Below are 15,656 nucleotides of genomic sequence, written 5' to 3'. Positions count from 1 at the left end.
CTTGAAAATAGTACTCTTGTTGTTCCTGTTGTTGTTGTTCAATTGCTCAGTCATGTCTGACTCTGCAACCCCATGGGCTGCAACACGCCAGTCTTCCCTGTCCTTTACCATCTCCTGGAGCTTGCTCAAACTCATGTCCATTGAGTCTGTGATGCCATCCAACAATCTCAACTTCTGTCATCCCCTTCTTTTCCTGCCTTCTATGTTTCCTAGAATCAGTCTTTTTCAATGAGTCGGCTCTTTGCATCAGGTGGCCAAAGTATTGGAGCTTCAGCTTCACCCTCAGTCCTTCCAATGGATATTCAGGGTTGATTTCCTTTAGGATTGACTGGTTTGCTTTTCTTGCAGTCTAAGAGACTCTCAAGAGTCTTCTCCTGACTTCTCAAAAGTCATTCTTGAATGTTAAGTATAGTTAAGTATAGTTCCTGTTAAATATAGTTCCTCAATTCTTCTTACCATTTCTTTATATTTATTATCTTTTTTCTTTCACACCATTATTTAGGAGGGGTGCTTTCCTTGCTTTCATTAGGTTTGCTGCAGCTGCTAAGTCGCTTCAGTCATGTCCAACTCTGTGCAACCCCATAGACGGCAGCCCACCAGGCTCCCCCATCCCTGGGATTCTCTAGGCAAGAACACTGGAGTGGGTTGCCATTTCCTTCTCCAATGCATGAAAGTGAAAAGTCAAAGTGAAGTCACTCAGTCATGTCTGACTCTTAGCAACCCCGTGGACTGCAGCCCACCAGGCTCCTCTGTCCATGGGATTTTCCAGGCAAGAGTACTGGAGTGGGCTGCCATTGCCTTGTTTTATGTTTTTATTCCATCTTCATCTCTTTTGGAACTTGCTATTGCTTCAATTCTTCTATTGCCCATGGCTGCTTCTTTTCTGTTTACTGGAGGGGAGGGGAAAATTTCCCCCTCCTTTGTAGGTTTTTTTTGCTAGTCTAAGAATCAAACTGACATAAAATAGATTAACATTAGAAAAACAAATTAAATTTCACACTTAGCGAGGCCTCATGGATATAGGACCTATAAATGACCAAAGCAGGCTGTCTATATACCTTTTAAGAAAAAGAATCAATTGCGACGATTTGACAAAATAGGAAGATTTGGACTTTGAGTATCAAATTAATGAAGAAGTAACAAAGTTTGTTTATACAGCTTCCTCTGCCCCAAATTCCTCATCTCCAGTGATAAGGATGGATGCCTTTCATCCACCCAGCACAGGGAGGGTGCATTCCCAGGGGAGTTTTATTTCCTGCTTTCAAGGAAACAAAGAGGGTGAGAATGTTCTTCTTGAACCAGATGTTTCTTGTTGCTGCTGCTAAGTCATGTCATTCGTGTCCAACTCTGTGCAACCCCATAGATGGCAGCACACCAGGCTCCCCGTCCCTGGGATTCTCCAGGCAAGAACACTGGAGTGGGTTGCCATTTCCTTCTCCAATGCACAAAAGTGAAAAGTGAAAGTGAAGTCACTCAGTCGTGTCTGACTCTTAGCGACCCCACGGACTGTAGCCTACCAGGCTCCTCCATCCATGGGATTCTCCAGCCAAGAGTACTGGAGTGGGGTGCCATTGCCTTCTCCTGTTTCTTTTAAGTAACTTTAATTCTGAATAATCAACATGCCACTTAGGTATATTTTTGGGGTAGTGTGCCCTGAATATCATCAGTTTCCCCCTCTGAGATTTTCCTGAGATGGGAGTTTCTTATAATACAATCTGAACTGGTATATTGCTTTACTATTTCATTGAATTAGTCACTTAGCCTTAAAAATAGATCTGTTCAGTTAAACAATCATGTCTAATTTTAGGAGGTACTGATGCAACTGGACTCCCAAAGTTGGTCTATTCACGTGAGAAATCAAGTCTTCAATAAGGCATTTCTATGGAAACAAAAGAAATGTTAATAATCAGAGAAATTTATAAACCAGTTGCTGTGTTCTGAGTTTTGAAGATGGCCAATTGAGAAGATTTCAGGATCTTGGATACAAACCATTCCTTCAGTAGAGTTAGGGCAGGCAGTGGCAATTTGACAGATTTTGCTGGTTTGTAGTTTGAATATCTCTAGTGATCTTTCTAAGTGGTTCACATAACAAAAGGTACAATAATTGTTTTATATTGGATAGTAATTTTTCTGCAATTAATATTTATTCATCCAACTTTAGCTTGCTAAGCTTTAGAAAAAGAGTAGGTTTAGTTCTCTATAATGTCAGAAGTTTGGAAGCAAAGTTAGAAACACTAGTTTGGAGACTTGTAACTAAATATTTGAGGGTCTAGTCTAGTATACAGATAGGAAGCAAAATCTCACAGATATTAGGAGCACTATGAAAGGTTTATTCCTGAAACATAATTTCTATCATAATTTACAGTCACCCCCATTTCTATCAAAAGTAATCATAGTAAGACTAGTCTAGTTTTAATTATCTTGGCTTGATTATTTGCTTAAGTACAGCAAGAATGGGAACTGACCACATAGAATCTTTTAATCTACTTTGTTGAAATTTTTCATAAGAAATCTCAGATTTTAAAATTCCTTGAGGACAGTGACAAAGATAGTGGTAGAAAGATGCCAAACTTACCTCTTTTCATGCACACACCAAAATCACAATTGTTTGCAAGACAACTATGGACAAAAAGAATTGAATCTACCAGAAAAAAAAAATCTTCTATAATTACAGACATAAAGAACCACAATGAGACAGGCAGGAGGGATGGACTTGTGATATAATTAAACCCCACACCCCTAGGTGCAACCCATAAACTGGAGAATACCTATATTATAAATGTTCTCTCCCAGGAGTGAGAGTTCTGAACCCCATTTTGGATTCCCCAGCCTGGGCACCAGGAAGATGAGCCCCCAGAGCATTTGAGTTTGAAAGTCAGTGAGGCTTCATTTCAGGAGCCCCATAGTACTGGGGGGAAATAGAGACTTCACTCATAATGAGAGCACACAATATTTTATACACACTGGGACCTGGGGCCAGAGCAGTGATTAACAGAAGCCTGAGCCACAGTAAACTGCTAGTCTTAGAGAGTTTCCTGGAGAGGCAGGAGGTGGCTCCAGCTCACCGTGGGCACACAGATAGTGGGTGCAGCCATACAGAACATTGTACTTCATGAATACAGCTGTTGGTGGCTGCCATCTTGGCCCATTAGTGACAAGACCTGGTCCCACCCAATAGCTTGTAGGCACCAGTGCTGGGATGCCTCAGGCCAAACAACTAACTGGGCAGAACACAATTCCACCCATCAGCAGATGGGCTTCCCAAAGACTTTCTAAGCTCATAGCCTCCTCTAGACATGCCCTTAGACACAGTCTTGCCCACCAGACAGCCAAGACCCTGGTCTACCTTTCAGGGGGCAGGTCCCAGCCCTTCCCTCCAGGAAGCGCACACCACCCTCTAGCCCAATCTCAACCAACAGGAGCCAGACACTAGAAGTAAGAAAACTATGATCCCACATCCTACAGACCCAGCCTATCCAGAGTAGGACAGACCCTACCCTGGGACTAACTGGGCCCTGGCACTGTCCACTGGCAGACCAATGCTAGCTTCAGGGCACCCTGGACTCTACCCTGAGATAGGAACAAACTCCCTCCCATCAATCTGAAACAAGCTATGGGATCCTTGAGCTCTGCAGAGTCTCTCCAGAATCCAGAAACTGGCTCTGCCTGCCAGTAACCCAACACTAATCCCAGGACTTGGCTTCACGCACCAGTGGGCCAGCATTAGCCCCAGGGCCCCATAAGGTTCTGCGTCCAGCTGCTTCATGATCAGACCCCAATAAATCGGAGCCAGCAGCATCCACACAAGGCAGAACTTGGCAACCAAACAAGCTAGGGCTTAACCAATCCTATCAGACTACCCACATAACAGAAGGACCCATGAAGTCCTTTTAGGGGGAACCCCAAGAGCATATAGCTTGAGTGACAAGAGGGGAGTTCATTGCTGGTATACATAGGACATCTCCTACAGAAGGCCACCTCTCCAAGGTTGAGAAACATAACTAACTTACCATATACATACACATACAATTAGCCATATAGATAAAATGAATGGAGATAGGCAACCTACCCAAGAAAGAGTTGAGGTTAATCATCATAAAGACAATTTAAAAACTCAGGAAAAGAGTGAATGCACAAAGTGAGAACTTCGAACTTTTTGACAAAAAGTTAGAAAATATAAAGAACTATCAGAGATAAAGAATACAAGAACTGGAGTGAAAAATGATATAGAAGAATGTATCAGTGAACTGGAAGGTAGAGTAGTGGAAATCACTCCCACTGAATAGGAAAAAGAACAAAAGGATACCAAGAAATAAGGATGGTTTAAGAGAGCTTTGGTACAATGTCAAATGCACTGATGTTTGTACTATAGGGGTCTCAGAAGAGAGAGAAAATGTCTGAGAAAATATTTGAAGACATAAAAGCTGAAAACTTCACTAACCTGGGAAAGGAAACAGTCACCCATGTCCAGGAAGCACAGAAAGTCCCATACAGGATGATCCCAAAAAGGAACCTAAGACACATTGTAATCAAAATGACAACAATTAAAGATAAAGAGAGAATATTAAGTGCAGCAAAGGAAAAACAACAAATAACCCACAAGGAAACTCTGCTGATTTTTCAGCAGAGACTCTACAGACCAAAAAGGGAGTGGCACCGTATATTTAAAGTGATGAAAGGGGAAAACTTACAACCAAAAATACTCTATCCAGCAAGTCTCTTGTTCAGATTTATGGAGAAATCAAAAGCTTTACAGACAAGCAAAAGCTGATAGAAATCAGCACCATGAAACCAGATTTATGACAAATGTTAAAGAAACTCCTCTAGGCAAAAAGAAAAAGGCTATCTAGGAATAAGAAAATTACCAGATGAAAAGGATCACCAGGAAAGGCAAACATATAGTAAAGGTAGGAAATCATGCACGCAAAAAGCTAGGAGGGAACTAAAAGCAAATGAATAGTCTTCGATATCTACAGTAAGCAGTTAAGGAATTCACAAAACAATAAGATGTAAAATATGATATAAAAAAACACATGCTATTTCTACTGGGCATACAGAGAAATTTGGGAGAGTTGATATAGGCAAAAATATTTCTTTTCTGCTAGCATTAATCAGAAGTACCAGAATCTTTCAGTTGCAACAGCCCTCAGAGCAAGCAGTATCCAGCCTGCGAAGTTTATCCTTCAGTGAGGCCAACTATGGCAAATTGTAGGAAAGGGAAAATATCCCCCTACCCTTCATTCTTTTAGCTGGTCTAATAACCAAACTGACATATGATAGATTAACAGGAGAACAGCAAATTTAATATCATGTTAAAGTGACTAAATTGGACTCTAAGTGGTGGTTTAGTCGCTAAGTCATGTCCAACTCTTTTGACCCCATGGACTGTAGCCCGCCAGGCTCCTCTGTCCATGGGATTCTCCAGGCAAGAATACTGGAGTGGGTTGCCATTTACTTCTCCAGGGGATTTTTCCCACCCAGGACTCAAACCTAGGTCTCCTGTACTGCAGGCAGACTCTTTACTGATGAACTATGAAAAGGAAAGGAAGGTGAAGTTGCTCAGTCGTGTCTGACTCTTTGCGACCCCATGGACATAGCCTACCAGGTTCCCTCATCCGCGGGATTTTCCAGGCTAGGGTACTGGAGTGGGTTGCCATTTCCTTCTCCAGGGGATCTTCCCAACCCAGAGATCGAACCCAGGCCTCCCATATTGCAAGCAGACGCTTTACAGTCTGAGCCACCAGGGGAAATCCATATATATATATGGAGATATATATATATATATCTCCATATATGTATCTTTTTTAGACAAAAAATAAATCCTTTGTAAGAATTTGACAAAACACAGGATTTGGGGCTTGCTGTAGCAAATTGATGAAGAAGTTACCAGGTTTGTTTAAGCAGCTTCCTCTGCTGTGACTTCCCTATCTCCAGTGATAAGAATACCCTTCATCTTCCTGGTGTAGGGAGGATAGCTTCCTATGGCAGTTTGCTACTTGCTTTCAGAGGAACAAAGTAGGACTGGGGTGTTCTTCTTGCACCAGTTGTTTCTTACATAACTTTAACTAAAAGTCATCAATATGCCACCTTTGCATATTTGGGAGCAGCCTTCCCTGACTCCCATCACTACAAATTCTGTCTTCCCTATTCTTTAAAACCAGAATATTTTTTCTCAACTAAATAAGTCTTTAAGCTAGAACTTCATTTCATTATTTTCATATGAACAATTTGAAAGAGTAGTTTTTCACTAACTTAAATTCACCACTATTCTGTAGCCCTTTATCTATAAGCAGTTAACTTCACCCTAGCCTTTCTTCTGAAATTGATTTCTCTTCAATGATTAGCAAGGATTACAAAATCCAGTGGATTTTTCTCAGAAATGATTGTCTCTTTGCAACTTTGATTATTTTTTTGATACCTCTTTCTTCTTGAAAGTGTTCCTCCAGTTCTGTGACACTGTAATATCCAAATTTATTTTCTATCCTAATCATTTTTGGCCCATTTCTCTGGCCTATCTTTGGACTCCCTCAATATAAGCATTCTCCAGAAAATTTTGTCCCCAAGTCATTCCTCCCTCCCCCTTCAGTAATTTCATTCCATACAGTTTTTGAAATGCTTCTTATGACTTGCTGCCAGTACATGAAGGCAAGAATATAGAATATATTAGATAAGGTCTGGAAATAAAGAAGCAGTGTTTTTGTTATTTAAAAATCATTTGATTGTATACATAGACAATCCAAACTAATAGAGACTATTAAACTAAGAGAGTACAGCAATATCGCTGGACCCAAAATCAATATGCAAGACTCAGTAGGGTTTTATACACCTCCAGAAAAGTTAAAAATATAAAAAACATGATAATAATGAAACTATATATCACAATAACAACAAAAGAATATAATATTCACCAGGACATCTAACAAATATGTAAAAGATCTTTAAAGATTTTTTTTAATTTTAAAATCTTTAATTCTTACATGCGTTCCCAAACATGAACCCCCCTCCCACCTCCCTCCCCATAATATCTCTCTGGGTCATCCCCATGCACCAGCCCCAAGCATGCTGTATGTTGCGTCAGACTTAGACTGGCGATTCGATTCTTACATGATAGTATACATATTAGAATGCCATTCTCCCAAATCATCCCACCCTCTCCCTCTCCCTCTGAGTCCAAAAGTCCGTTATACATATCTGCGTCTTTTTAATAAAACAGAATAAATGTAGACATATATTAGTAAATGAGAACTGTATTACCAATATGTGGCAATTTCTCCAAAATTATTTTCTAAGAAATTTAATTTAAATCAAAATTCAGAATGGTTCATTACAGAACTTAAGCTAATTCTAAAATCACATGAAACTATTACAGGTGGAAACAGACAAGGCGATTTGGAAAAAAAATGAAGAATGAAAGAATATTTGCCCTAGAATTAATTGCAGTAATTTAAAGAGAACGATATTGTTACAGGAATAGATAAGCTTACTAACAGGAGGAAGCAGAGAGTGGTGAAGCAGATGCCTAAATATATGGAAGCTTGGCAAGTGGTAGATACATATTTTATTGGGATAATTAACTGTCTATATTTAAAAATATAGCTATCCTGTTCATATATAAATATAAACAGATTATACTTGTAAATGTTTATTTCTTAGAGTGAAAAAAATATCTGATAGAAATGTGATAAAATGTTAATAAATTTTTTAACCCAAGTTGTCGATATATATCTATTATATGCTATCTATAAGTGTGTGTTTTTTCTTCAATATGTGAATTCACTGAAGGAGTTTAAGGAATAACATAGTGAATGATAAATGTGACTTTAAAGGATTTTTTTGACAGCTGTTGGAGGATGGATTATGTAAAAGGAAGACTAAGTTGAGAAGCTAATTAGAGTAATAATTGCAATAGCTTTGGTGCAAAAAAAAAAAAAAAAAAGCCCAGTGAGATCTTGAAGTTGCAACCATGGTAATAGGTAAGAGAAGTATTTGGGGACAAATTTAGGAAATAAAATGACAGCTATTCAAATGCAGGGTGTGAGGTGGAGTTTGTATAATGAGATGGTTAAGAGAGAGGGCAGGCTTAAATATCACCCCTAAGTTTCTGGATTTGCTAACCAAATGGAATTTTTGTGCCAATAATCATAAAAGAGAATATAGAAGGAGGGAGATGTCAGTAAGTTGTGAAGTTTTGGGAGGACTCACAATGAGTTTTGCATAGGATACAGTGAGTTAATGTACCGGTAAGGCATTGTTTTAGATTATTTTGAAGCACTATTTTCTAACCCATTCACATGGATCAAACAAACAGCTTTATTAATTCCCGGCCTGTTTGAGGATAGCGTGGACAAAGAAATAAATGCAAAGAAATAGACATACCAACTGCCTGTTATGTCTCTAATCTCCTAGGCATTGTCTCAAGATAATACATTTACACTCCACACTTCTCTTTGGCATTAATATGGCTAAGAGAGACTAGATTTGAGAAACCAATAGGCCTTAAGTTAACAGTGTTGCTTTCCTTAAGGAAAGCAAGCAAACCTTGCTAGAGTAAAGTTCCATATTTCTTCTTTTGTCTGAATGATTATGAAATCTGCTTAATCAGCCCATACCTACCTTATCAGTGCCTGAACTATTTACCAGAATATTATTAATTATAAGTATATTAGCATTTATGAAAATCTTTTTGGCATATGTGAAAAGGAGATCAGGTGTCAGTCTACGCATAGAGAATTTTCTGAAGTCAAAATAGGGAAAAGAAAATTGAAAGCCATATAAAAGATGTTCTGATTTATAACATACTACTCTGTCAGAATATGCGGATTGTGTACTGATCCAAAAGTCTTATCCACAAAGAAAGCAATTAAATATTTAATTTAGTTGAATTGTATCCCATAAGCAAGGCAAAGAAATTGCACTGATAAATACTTTCACTTATTAGAGTAGGTCCTAGAAAAAAATGAAAAATACACCCATACTTCTGTGTTGATGTAAGTAGAAGTAAAAAAAGTCAACATTTGAAAGTGCTACAGAAAGCAACAGTGTTCTCAGGGAAGAACTACATTTCAGTTAATGTCATCAGATGAAGGAAACACTCATGGAAAGAGTTAAGGACATTAGTTTTCCTGGAACCTGATTTCCAGATAGCATTGCACAAGGACTCCAGACAACGTATATTTTACATACATACTTAAGGAGCCTTTCTTTTAAATAATTTGGGAATTGAAGCCCAAGGAATGAGAACTGACCTGGGAGTCCCAAGAGTCTTATGGAGACAGACAAGAACAAGAATAAAGGGCTACAGTCTGGTGCAGTGAATCGGGGGGGTTGGGGGTGGGGGTGGGGATCCTCACCACTCACTTCTAGGATACAAAACATACAGAAAAGGGAGATAGAGTGTCTCCAAAGATAAACTTTTCCTACTTCACACTTTTCCTGGAGGAGGAAATGGCAACTCACTCCAGTAACCTTGCATGAAAAATCTTGTGGACAGAGGAGCCTGGTGGGCTACAGTCCACGGGATTGCAAAGAGTCAGACACAACTGAGCAATTAGGCATAGCATACAGCACAAAGGATCTCATGAGATCAGCATCAGTTCAGTTCAGTTCATTTCAGTTCAGTCGCTCAGTCATGTCCGACTCTTTGTGACTCCATGAATCACAGCACACCAGGCCTCCTTGTCCATCACCAACTCCCAGAGTTCACTCAAACTCACGTCCATCAAGTCGGTGATGCCATCCAGCAACCTCATCCTCTGTTGTCCCCTTCTCCTCCTGCCCCCAATCCCTCCCAGCACCAGAGTCTTTTCCAATGAGTCAACTCTTCACATGAGGTGACCAAAGTACTGGAGCTTCAGCTTTAGCATCATTGCTTCCAAAGAACACCCAGGGCTGATCTCCTTCAGAATGGACTGGTTGGATCTCCTCACAGTCCAAGGGACTCTCAAGAGTCTTCTCCAACACCACAGTTCAAAAGCATCAATTCTTTGGTGCTCAGTGTTCTTCATAGTCCAACTCTCACATCCATACATGACCACTGGAAAAACCATAAGTGTTCCCAAATCAGATGAAGGACTGAGGCTGTGAATGTTTCAGAGGACAGTGGGGAGGTCTCCCAAGGTCACACACATATATTTCTAAGGGTCCCTTTTGATTTATACTTATCATTCCCCTTGAGTCTGTGAACACAGTTTTTGGGTGTGCAGTTGAGTGGTCTTACTCCAAATGCAGGGACTCCCTTTGATTTAGAGAAATGCTTGAGTATATAATCTAATATTTCTGTATCATAAATATATATATATAAAATTTCATAATATCACTCACATTAATTGACTGTCCTTGTCTGCTAATACAACCACAATTGTGTTCAACAATTCCGATCTTTGATATATTTTTCTACTTTTAAAAGTATGCTTCCCTAACTGAAGTTTTTTGTTTGACTATACAGAATTTGTTCTACTTTCCAATTTTAGTTTATGTGCTGCTGAAGCGAGTCCAGTCGATTTTCAATTGTATCAGTTACTATTTCTACAGTCTAATTAAGAATAATCTGATGTACATGAATTTATCCAAGATTTCTGAGTTGATATAAAGTAAAAGGTAGCTGAGTTAACTCAGTAAAATTTACAGATTTATCTGTAATACAGATTACAGGGAACCATGCGACACCCAACAATGTGACTGAGAACCAGCAACAGTGGAGATCGAGAGCTATTCCAGGAATACAAAATTAAAATTATTCCATTGCCACTGAAAATAATGTTGTTTATCACTGCTCCATACAACTGTCAATGATGAGTGAGTAATAGCATCCTACCATTTTTACTCAGGGACCCTTTTTCTAAGCATTTCAACCAAGGAAAGCATTATTTTCATTACCTGTCAAAACAAATAATAGAAAAAGACAACTCTAAGAACAAAACCAGAATCAAACAGTGGTGTTTTAAATTTCTTTGTCAGTGATAGGCCTAAAACATAGTCAAGAGTCTTGGTTTTGTTCATCTAACTAATATTTATTGGGTGCTTATTGTGTACTGCACACTATGCCAGACTTTGTTAGTGAACAATGAAAGCTCTCTTCCCAGAACTGACAACTTATGAAATTATCAGCCTGAAAGTATCTCAAAACTCTCCTGCCACCTTGCCATTTAAGCTGTTTAGCTTAGTTCAGCCTCCAAGTTTCTGGCCACCTCTGTAGAGAAGTAGTGATTAGTTAAGATCAGCCCACATGAGGAAGGGACATGAATATTAATAGAGCTTCAGTCTGCAATTTCAGAGGGTTGCACTTTGGGATTTCTGAGCCTAGGGAATCTATACCTGAAAGGAGAAAGCTCAAGGTCAGAGGTACAGCACATTAGGCTAGAAAATCCATCAATAAAAGATGAAGGAACTCTAGTATTTTGGAGGCAATCTAAACGCTGCTCAGAAAATCTTCCTCCAGACACTACTCTGTTTAAAACACTTTGTTGACTTTCTCCTTGCCTTTGGTTTAATTTCAAATTCCTTTATGTAACGTTAAAGACTCTGCTTATCTCATAGGTAGCCTTGATTTAGTCTCTGAACCAGTTTTATAGTGTTCACTCTCCCTGAAATATCCTTCCTTGTCTCTTGTACACTTGGACAACTTCTCAACTTCAGATCTTAATGGAGTCATTTCCTCTAGAAAACACTTCATGATTCTCTCCCCACCAAAGAATGGGTTGTACACACTTTTTCCTGTGTTGCTAAAGAATTTTATATACCACCCAGTATTACACTGTAATAATTATCTTCTGATTTGTCAATTATTGGGCGGTCCATATAATTTATTATTCAAACCAGAACACTTCTGGAATAAAAAAAGGGATTAAAAAAACTACAATTTTATGTATTTCAAAATTAATATACTAGTATAATACTAATATAATATACTAATATAATATTAATAATTTCAAAATTATATACTGGTTAACAAATGTATATAAATTATTATATACATATATACACATATATCTGTATGCTGCTGCTACTACTGCTAAGTCACGTCAGTCGTGTCCGACTCTGTGCAACACCATGGAATGCAGCCTACCAGGCTCCTCCATCCATGGGATTTTCCAGGCAAGAATACTGGAGTGGGTTGCCATTGCCTTCTCCAATATATACATATATACATATATATATATATATATGTATATATATATACATAAATATATATATATAAAATTTTCCAGGCATGCCTCATGTCATATGAGATCTTAGTCCCCTGACCAGGGATCAAACACATGCCCTCTACAGTAGAAGCATGGAATCCTAATCATTAGACTTCAGGGATGTCCTCTAAAAATATCTTTTAAATAAAGCTATCTATTTTAAAAAATCAATATATTTGTACTCATTAAAACAAAAAAGTCTTTGTATTAATTATCTGAACATTTAAATATTAAATAGCATAAGCAGAATGATTCTTCTTGTTATATGTTCATATATTTTAAAAAGCTTCTTATTGTATGTATAATACTGTGTGTGCCATATTATTTCACTTATGGAGAATGTATTTTTTAAATATTGTTGTGTTGTTTACCTTTTTTTTCCATAAAGTTGCCTGAAATCTTCAAAATTTAAATTCTATGTTAATAACTTTGAAATTGTTGAAATCTATAATTGACCTGTCTGTATAAAACCTGGTATTTTTAGTTGAGAAAATATTCTCTCTACATGTACAAAAGTACCTGGTTACCTCAGGAAATGCTTGCTAAATACAGCATATTCTCAAATTAAATGTTTCCTTTGGTATAGAAGTGTGTATATATTTTAGCCCAAATGTTTCTGAAGGCTCTATCTTCTTGTTTCCATTCAGAGTGCTTTTCTGCAATAGATGTCTTTATTAGATAAAAGTCATCACAGGGCGGTCCTAAGATGGCAGAGGAATAGGACGGGAAGACCACTTTCTCCCTCACAAATTCCTCAAAAGAACATTTCAACGCTGAGCAAACTCCACAAAACAACTTCTGTAGGCTGGCAGAGGACATCAGGCAACCAGAAAAGCAGACCATTGTCTTCAAAAACAGGTAGGAAAAAATATAAAAGATGAAAAAGGAGACAAAGGAGGTAGGGAGGGAGCTCCGTCCCGGGTCCCGGGAAGGGAAGCCTGTCCCGGGAAGGGAATTTTAAGAAGAGAGGTTTCCAAACACCAGGAAACACTCTCCCTGCCGAGTCTGTGGCGAGCCTTGGAAACACAGAGGGCAACATAACAGGAAGGGAAAAATAAAGAAATAATTAAAACCAAGAGATTACAAGCCCACCAGTAACTTCCCCAGCGGAAAAGCAGCACAGACGCCTGCATCAGCCACTGGGAAGTGGGGGCAGGGCAGGGAAGCGTGGGAGGCTCGGGCTGCAGAGCTTTGTAAGAATCGGGCAGGAACGCCCCACGCGCAACCAGAACTATCTAACTTGGGCTAGCAAACCAGACTGTGGGATAGCTACGCGAAAAGCTCGAACATAAGACTCCGCCAGGACCGAGCACAGAACAAAGGACGGAACGGAAAAAGCCGGCTGCAGACCATCCCCCGCCTGGGACAGGCAGCCAGAGCCGTAAGGGCTGGAAAGGGGCAATTGCAGACCCGGAGAGACTTCACTTACCAAACTGCAAGCAGGCTTCTTTGCTAAGACTTCTGGGGGTGCTGGACAGTCATCATCTGCCTCACAAGGGGTGCCAGCGGTCCACCCAGAAAACTGAGCAGCAGAGGCAGAAAAGGCAACAAGTCGCAGCTATCGCGCTCGCCAAACTCCTGGGCTACTTGGACCCGGGAAGGGCACAAAACGCAGTCCCAACCGAATCTGTGCCTCTGAGGCTACCTGAGCGCCGAACCTGAGCAGCTTGGACCGGGGAAGTGCACACAGCCTAGGGCCGGCCTCAGACGGTTCCCGGCTGAGCATCATAGAGCCGGAGCGGTTTGTACGCCGCGAGAAGGGACAGGTCCAGCAGGGCTGAGACACTGTGTGCACACGACAGCGCTATTTATTTGCAGCATCCACCCTCCCCACAGCGCCACTGAACTAGTGATCCTAAAAAACCAGCATAAAGAAGAAGTTAAACAGAGGGAACCGTCTTGGAAGTGACCCCACAATGCCCACAACATCAGAGAAGGGCCAGATATATTTTTACTATTTTTAAAATCATTCCTTTTTTTTTTCTTTTTTTTTCTGACTTTTTTTTTAATAGTTAAGTCTTCTATTTCTCCTCTAATTTTTATTTCTATAACCTATTATTAATATTCAAAAAAAAGACTTTTTTAAGGCAAACACCATATATAGTCTTTGGGTGGTTATTGGTGTTTGTTTGTTTGTTTGTTTTTAATAATTCTTGTGGCTTTTTTTTTCTTTTTTCCTTTTTCCTTCTGCTTCTTTTCTTTAATATTGTATTTTTGAAAATCCAACCTCTTCTCTAGATTTTAATCTTTGCTCTTCGGTTTTTGTTGTCAATTTTGTACATAAAAACCCAAACTTCACTACCCAATTTTACCTGAGAGTGAGATTACAGGCTTGACCACTCTCTCCTTCTTTGGACTCTCTTTTTTCTCCACCAGGTGGCCTCTGTCTCTTTTCTCGCCCATCTCTTCTTTAGCCAACTCTGTGAATCTCTGTGTGTTCCAGACGGTGGAGAACACCTAAGGAACTGGTTACTGGCAGGATTTGTCTCTCTTCTTCTCATTCCTCTCTCTTATCCTCCTGGCCACCTCTGTCTACTTCCTCCCTTTCCTCTTCCCTGTATAACTCCGTAAGTACCTCTGAGCAGTCCAGATTATGGAGCGCACATAAGGAAGTGACTACTGGCTAGCTTGCTTTCTCCTCTTTTGATCTCACCGCATCTCATTCCAGTCACCTCTAACTACCCCCTCCCTCTTCTCTTCTCCTTGTAACTCAGAGAACCTCTCTGGGAGTCCCTCGATGTGGAGAAACTTTTCATCTTTAACCTAGATGTTTTATCATTGGTGCTGTATAGAAGGAGAAGTCTAGAGGCTACTGTAAAAATAAAACTGAAAACCAGAAGCAGGAGGCTTAAATCCAAAGCCTGAAAACATCAGAGAACTCCTGAATTCAGGGAATATTAAGCAATAGGAGCTCATCAAAAGCCTCCATACCTACACTGAAACCAAGCTCCACCCAAGGACCAACAAGTTCCAGAACAAGACATACCACACAAATTCTCCAGCAACACAGGAACACACTCCTGAGCTTCAATATACAGGCAGCTCAAAGTTACTCCAAAACCTTTGACGTCTCATAACCCATTACTGATCACTCCACTGCACTCCAGAGAGAAGAAACCCAGCTCCACCCACCAGAACTCCAACACAAGCCTCCCTAACCAGGAAACCTAGACAAGCCACTGATAGAACCCCACCCACAGTGAGGAAGTTCCATAATAAAGAGAACTCCACAAATTACCAGAATATAAAAAGGCCACCCCAAACGCAGCAATATAATCAAGATGAAGAGACAGAGGAATACTCAGCAGGTAAAGGAACAGGAGGGTTGCCCACCAAACCAAACAAAAGAGGAAGAGGTAGGGAATCTACCTGAGAAAGAATTCCGAATATTGATAGTGAAAGTGATCCAAAATCTTGAAATCAAAATGGAATCACAGATAAATAGCCTAGAGACAAGGATTGAGAAGATGC

This window comes from Ovis canadensis, chromosome 9 (genome assembly GCF_042477335.2).
Source record: "Ovis canadensis isolate MfBH-ARS-UI-01 breed Bighorn chromosome 9, ARS-UI_OviCan_v2, whole genome shotgun sequence".
In the NCBI taxonomy this organism is placed as follows: domain Eukaryota; kingdom Metazoa; phylum Chordata; class Mammalia; order Artiodactyla; family Bovidae; genus Ovis; species Ovis canadensis.
The sequence above is the reverse complement of the archived record's forward strand: the minus strand, read 5'-3'. Positions refer to the sequence as shown.